Below are 5,987 nucleotides of genomic sequence, written 5' to 3' on the forward strand. Positions count from 1 at the left end.
CCCAAGCATGGGATCCTCGGCCTGGAAGGGCAGAAGGGTTGCTAACCACAGACAAGAAAAATCCCCCACAGCCTGCAGCCACTCTGAACAGTTCTGGGGAGGCCAATAAGAGTTGTGCTAAGTGGTTGCGGCTTTTCTTTTTTTAACACTAAAGCTTGGTTTTAAGGGCAGAGTTGGCTTCTCAATGGCTGCTTGGAGCCTGTGTTTAAAAGCACCCCTCCATGCAGTGGGCAGTGGGGAGCGGTGCTGTGGGCCACCAGGGTTGAGCTTGTGGTCCCATTGCAGAGCAGTTGTCACTCACTGGTAGGCCAGCAGCCAAGATGTTCCCAAATAAGGGCTTGCATCTGCTATAGGTCATAGGGCTTCTGGTGGGGTCCATGGTGGTGGCCAGGTCTGAGAAGATGTAATCTTGCATTGGCACACAGAGATGGAGGTGAGAAAAGAGTGCAGCAGTTCTGTAGTTTCCATTTGGGACCCAGCGAAGACATGGTGGGATGTCTGAGCAGACCCGCACTCTCAGAGCAGGGCTGTTGGATCCAGGTGGTACAACTATAGGGGAAAATAGATGGTGTCTTCCTAAGTCCATCACTGGCTTGATCCACCCCAGTACGACCATGCTGCACTTACCCCAGATGTGAAGCTCCTAGGCATTGATGCAGTTCCTCCTGGCTTGTGAAGCCAAAAACTACAGTGGCTGAGCATTTCTTGGAAAGTGCTGGTTTTTACCCATCCAGTTGTGCTGGGTGCTCAAATAGGAACGATTTCTTCCTCTGGGTGCAGACTGATTTTTTGTTTTTTCTTTAACTGGAATGGGAAATGACATGGTTTTAAAAGGCTTATATGATGGGTATTCAAAGACTTTTCAGATGTTTAGCTTGATCAGACCAATCCTTCCATGTGTAGAGCTCCTTGCCTGCATCAAACTATTTCCATCTGGCCTGGTGGGAGAGGATGATTTATTGCAACTTTACCCATCTGAAAAGCTTTCTCAACTGGAACCTCTTGCACAGAACATGTTGGCTGGAAATCATTTGGAGATGCAAATCTCTCTGGATGTTTGGCTGCTGTTTCCGTGGTATCTGCTGAGCAGTGGAATAGGCTGTGTGGAGCAAATGTGCTGTGAGCAGCTGCTTTATGTGGCTAGAGAAACCGACCTGTGAAGCAGGGGGGTTGCTTGTGTTATTAAGCATTCACGGTTTTTCTTGCCTGCTTCTGCAGCTTCAGCTGGTACAAATGAGCCTTCTGGCTCTGTGTTTGTGACCAGGAGGTGAGGAATAGCAGACCCATGTGTTGTTCCAAGTCCTGACATGCCAAAAAATTTGCTTTTATAGGAACGTGTTCATAATGAACTGTGCCAGGAAACATATGGCTTGCTTGAGCCATGAATGGGAGGTCTGTATGGGGCCCTCTGCTCACCAAGAGCCTCATGAAGACAAAGAGCAGCTGCTGTCGTGTGTTACTGGCTCAGTGGCAGCGTGCATCCCTGGGGCTGCAGTGGGTGGGGAGCAGGTGGGATTAAGGTACTAAGTGCTTGGATGGTCCGGTGACGGCAGAGGGGGCAGGCCGAGAGGCCAAGAGTGGTTTTACTCTGTGCTGCTCTTCGTGGCTCCCCTGGTGTGGAGAGGGCTGGCTTCCCTCTCTGCAGATGTGGCTGTTTGCAGCAGAGGCTGGGGCGGAAGGAGCATGGGTGCTGCAGGCAAGCACAGTGCTGCTGAGAGCTTGGGATGACCATTGTGGGTGAGGAAGAGAGAGAAAAGGAGGGATGTGTGGAGTCCGTTGGGGCGCAGATGTTACACAGACCAGGGGGCTGTGCATGCAGCGCCTGGTTGCAGCGGGAAGGAAAGGCTGTCAGCTGAGAGTTGCAGTCCTGAGCATTAGCAGTGCTTCAGTGTCTGGAACATTGCTCCCTTGTAGGAGCTACGGCCAAGCCTGCACGGGCTAAGCTGCTGGTGAGGAGTGCACACCCAGCATAAGAGGAGTTAAACCTGCCTGCAGTGAGCGAAGCATTGTTTTCACAGGGGGTTCAGTGCTTCTCGTGGACCAACAAGCTCAGGATGCTCCAGCCCCAGTGATTTGATTGCCCAGCCTTCTGAAGCAAGGAGGGGCTTGAACCCAGAGTCTGCTGCTCTTTGATCCAGGAGTGGCTAAAAGCAAAGCCCCAGCACTGGAGCGTTCCTGAGGACTTGGCAACAGAAGGAACTGCTGCCTGCAGACGACAGTGTTTGGTGAATTGCTCCTAAAGTCAAGACCTGCTTGATAATGCTTTCTGGGTGTTCAGTGTGTCACTGAAACCTGTGAGAGTTCAGGACCCTAAACCCTAATACGATCCCTGCTGTGCCTTTTGTGGCCTTGGGATGGAGCACAGGTCATGTTCTTTTCTGAAAGTATGCCTGTGACTGCCTTTGACCCCAGACTTCTGCTGTGGCCCAGTGTCTTTCCCAGAGAACACGGCGATAAAGCAGTCCTGTGTTTGGGTCTGTCCGTGTCCATCCTGTGCTGAGTTCCTTTGCGACATGGGACCTGAGTGTGAGCTTCTCAATGCCTTCTGATGAGATTTGATGTTCTTTTCGTTGAAGGGCTGCCTTTCTTCTGGCCCTTAGCTCTGTCCCTGGGCTTGCGAGGAGCCATGTGGTCTTCATAGCCGTGATCTATGTTGTTGGTTTTGATTTGGGTTAGCAGCAGCTAAGCGTGCTGCTGTGACATGCAGCTTTAAAGTAATGCCCTGCCTGTGTCCTCCTTGCCTTGTTACAGGTCTGCTGAGCTGGGAGCAAGTGCTGCGGAGTGATACGAGTCCAGAGTGTGCTAGCTCATTCAGACGTTCCTTTTCCCTTAGTTATTCCTCGTTGAAGAGGAAGATTGCAGAGGCTTTTTTTCCCTCAATGGCCTGAGCAATGACAGTAGCAGAGCATAAAGGCCATAGTGTGGCTGTGGTGGGGTAGCGATAGATCAGCAATGGATTCCCAGGTGGCAGAAAGCTGTTATGGCCACCTTGCTTTGCTGAGGTTTGTTAATCAGCTGACATATACAGAATTGATCTCTTGGTAGAAGTGCCTCTTAATCCTGTTTTTTCAGTGTGAGGCTGAAGGGCTGCAGCCTGGGGACAGACTTTGGCTACTCCCGCTTCCCACCTCAAGGTAATGTGGTGGGTACCAGGGTATCTCTGATCAGCTCATCTTCTTCGCTTCCAGCTGTATGCCTGGCCTCCTCTCTGCAGGGGAGTGCACTGTGTAGTTGCTGCAAAGTACCCAAGGTCTTCCTCAGGTGAGCTGCTCTGTTCCTTGCCCTTGGGTGTTGCGAAGGGCCCTGCAGGTTTGGGGAACTAGGAGGAGCAGGCTTCCTGTCTCTGCGATGCACGGTGCCTTCCTAGGGAACATGGCATCTGTGCTAACTAGTAAAGAAAACGGACAGGGAACAAATGTTCAGCAGCATGTTACCAAGCTCTTTGTCTACTTAGGTGCTGAGCCAGTGCTGTAAATACATCCAGCTCCCAGCTCAGGACTGAGAACTGCAAGCTAGTTGTGCAGCCTCAGGGAATGCTGGCTCCGCAGTGGAGGTGGGACAGCTGTGAACTCCCCTGCTCTGGCATTTGAGGTCCTCTCAGCTTTGAGGGACCAGAACAGAGGCTGGCTGGCTGGCTGTGCCCTTTGCCAAAAGAACTACTTGGGAGAGCTGTCTGAGCCTTTTTTTTTTTTTTTAGCTAGCTCCTTCCATTGTGTTCTGGTACTTGTGGGTCTTCATTTTATTTGTTTGCTGTAAGCCAGCTGTCCCCCTTCACAGCTGGAGCAGATCTGAGGCTGCCTGCTGGCAGTGGAGGAGAGGGGGGGAGGAAGAATGCAGTTTGGGTGCTCTGGGCTTTGCTGCCCTGGGCACTGCAGATGAGTTGCAGCTTCTCTAATCTGCTGTTCCAGATACAGAGCATTATAGGAGCTGGTTTGCACATCTGGCTGAGCTGACCCAAGGTGAACTTTGCTGAAGTGCCCCTGGAAGCAAGTCTGCACAATAATGTTTCTGGGGCCTGGCTGAAGAGTGTGGCTGGACTATAAGCTGCAGAAGCCCCACAGTGCTGGACTTGCTTTCTAAACCAGGAAACTTAAACTTGCACAAAGCCCTCTCGCAAATCCTATTCCCATGCTCTTAATTTCTTGTTTGGTTGCAAGCAGATTTGGGATTGCTCGTATCATTGCATCCGTTGTGATGTCTCAAGAGGCTGCTAACCTAGACCCTTCTGGGTACCAGATGAAATGGATCCTTTCGTTTTCTCTTTCTGTCCTCTGTCCAGGGCTCTTTTAGCTCGGCAAAGAGGTGTCCAGGAGCTGGGCACTGGGTGTGCCTGTCGGTGGGTGGCTTGGGGTTCAGAGGAGCACGAATCTCCCGTGGGACCACAACTACGGCAAACACCTGCCAAGTCTAGCCATTGCCTGTTGCGATCTGTGCCAGCTTTCTTCACAACCGCTGCTCAGTGCAAGTGCCCCTGGCAGGCAGGGGGCTGCCATGCTGTGGCACACACTGCTGCCAGCCAGCTTGCCGGTTCCTTCCCCAGCATGGCTGTAGGTGAGTGAGATGGCTGCGGAAACAGCAGGGGTCAGGGGCTGCGCGGCAGCTGAAGGCCTTGTGGTTGAGGCTACATTCCCAAAAGATGTCATTAGGCAAGGAGACGAATGACTTTTTGTTTCATGATGTAGGCTACTAGGCCTGTCAGGTGGGGCAGGAGATGTGCTGCCTGATCTCCCCAGCTTACACAGTTACTCTGTGGCACGAAGATTCAGTTGGGTTGCTGGAGCATCCCCAGGCAAGTGCTTGTGTGGGACTGGCACTAATGTGTTAAGTGACAGATGGAAAACATGGTTTGGGTCGAGGTCTGGCTTGTCATGCTGTCTCATGCCCTTGCAACCTTGAAGATGAGCATGAAGGTTTGGGCTTGCTGCCATGGCAGGGGTTCACCAGGCAGCATCCATAGTGCTCTCGGGGCTCTTGGTATGGTGCAGAAGGTGTCTGAGTGCTTTCACTGCCAGACCTGGCCAGGCTGCACCAGGGTCACAGACCTTCTCGTTGGCTGCAGCCCTTAATAGAACCTTAGAAATGGCTAATCTCCCAGGGGCAAGTCCTGCCACCCCGCACATTTTTGTCTGTCTCCGTGATTACAAATCCCAACACCCCATGAGGGTCTGCAGTCCATGAGGTTTGTTGCCTGTTGCCCAGCTATCTTCACGGCACAACACAGGAGTTAAAACATCCAACTGAGGAGGTGAGCAGTGAGACACATGGCTGGGCAATTTGCTGCCACCTTCTTCCCCAAGAACCCTACAATGCCTCTGTGCGCAGGTTGTACCAAACGTGGTGCAGCCCATGTAGGAACAGGGATCCCCCAAAACTAGCCCAGATTTTCCAGTGCTAGCTCCCAGCTCTGCTGTGACTCTCTCAGACCCTTAGTACTCTTTTGGAGCGCTGTCTTACAGCTCTGGCTGATGAGAACAGCAGCACTGATGTCTCTCACTTACCCAGCTCTGTAGAACGGCCCCAAACTAGAGCCATTCCCAGGCACTGCTGCAGTCTGCTGCCGAGTGGCTGAGGCGGCACTTGGAGAGATTAGCTTCCGTGGAACTGCGTCTTCTCTGCTGGATGTACAGAGAGCCCTTTGCTCACTGGCAAGCTCATGGTATCGAAAACTTGCTCTGCAGAGCTTCAGACAGCGGTGACTAACTTCATAGGGTTGCTCACAAAATCTGTCCCGGATGTGGCTTTGCTGGTTTTGTCTGTGACCCTGAAATGCTCTGCGCGTGCGCAGCCCACTGCAGCCTTTGAAGGAGGCTGCAATGGCTGAGTCTTGGGAAAATCCCAAGTCCAAAAAGTTAATTGAGATAGACTTGGTAGAAATTCAGGCTGGCAATGCAGTTGTTCATATGAATGTTTTTCCTGGGAAGCTGCTATTTGCCTCCTTAATTAATTAATTAATTTTGAGAAGGGGGATACCTTTTCAGGAAGGTGCA

This window comes from Buceros rhinoceros, unplaced genomic scaffold (genome assembly GCF_000710305.1).
Source record: "Buceros rhinoceros silvestris isolate BGI_N320 unplaced genomic scaffold, ASM71030v1 scaffold20960, whole genome shotgun sequence".
Taxonomy (NCBI): Eukaryota; Metazoa; Chordata; class Aves; order Bucerotiformes; family Bucerotidae; genus Buceros; species Buceros rhinoceros.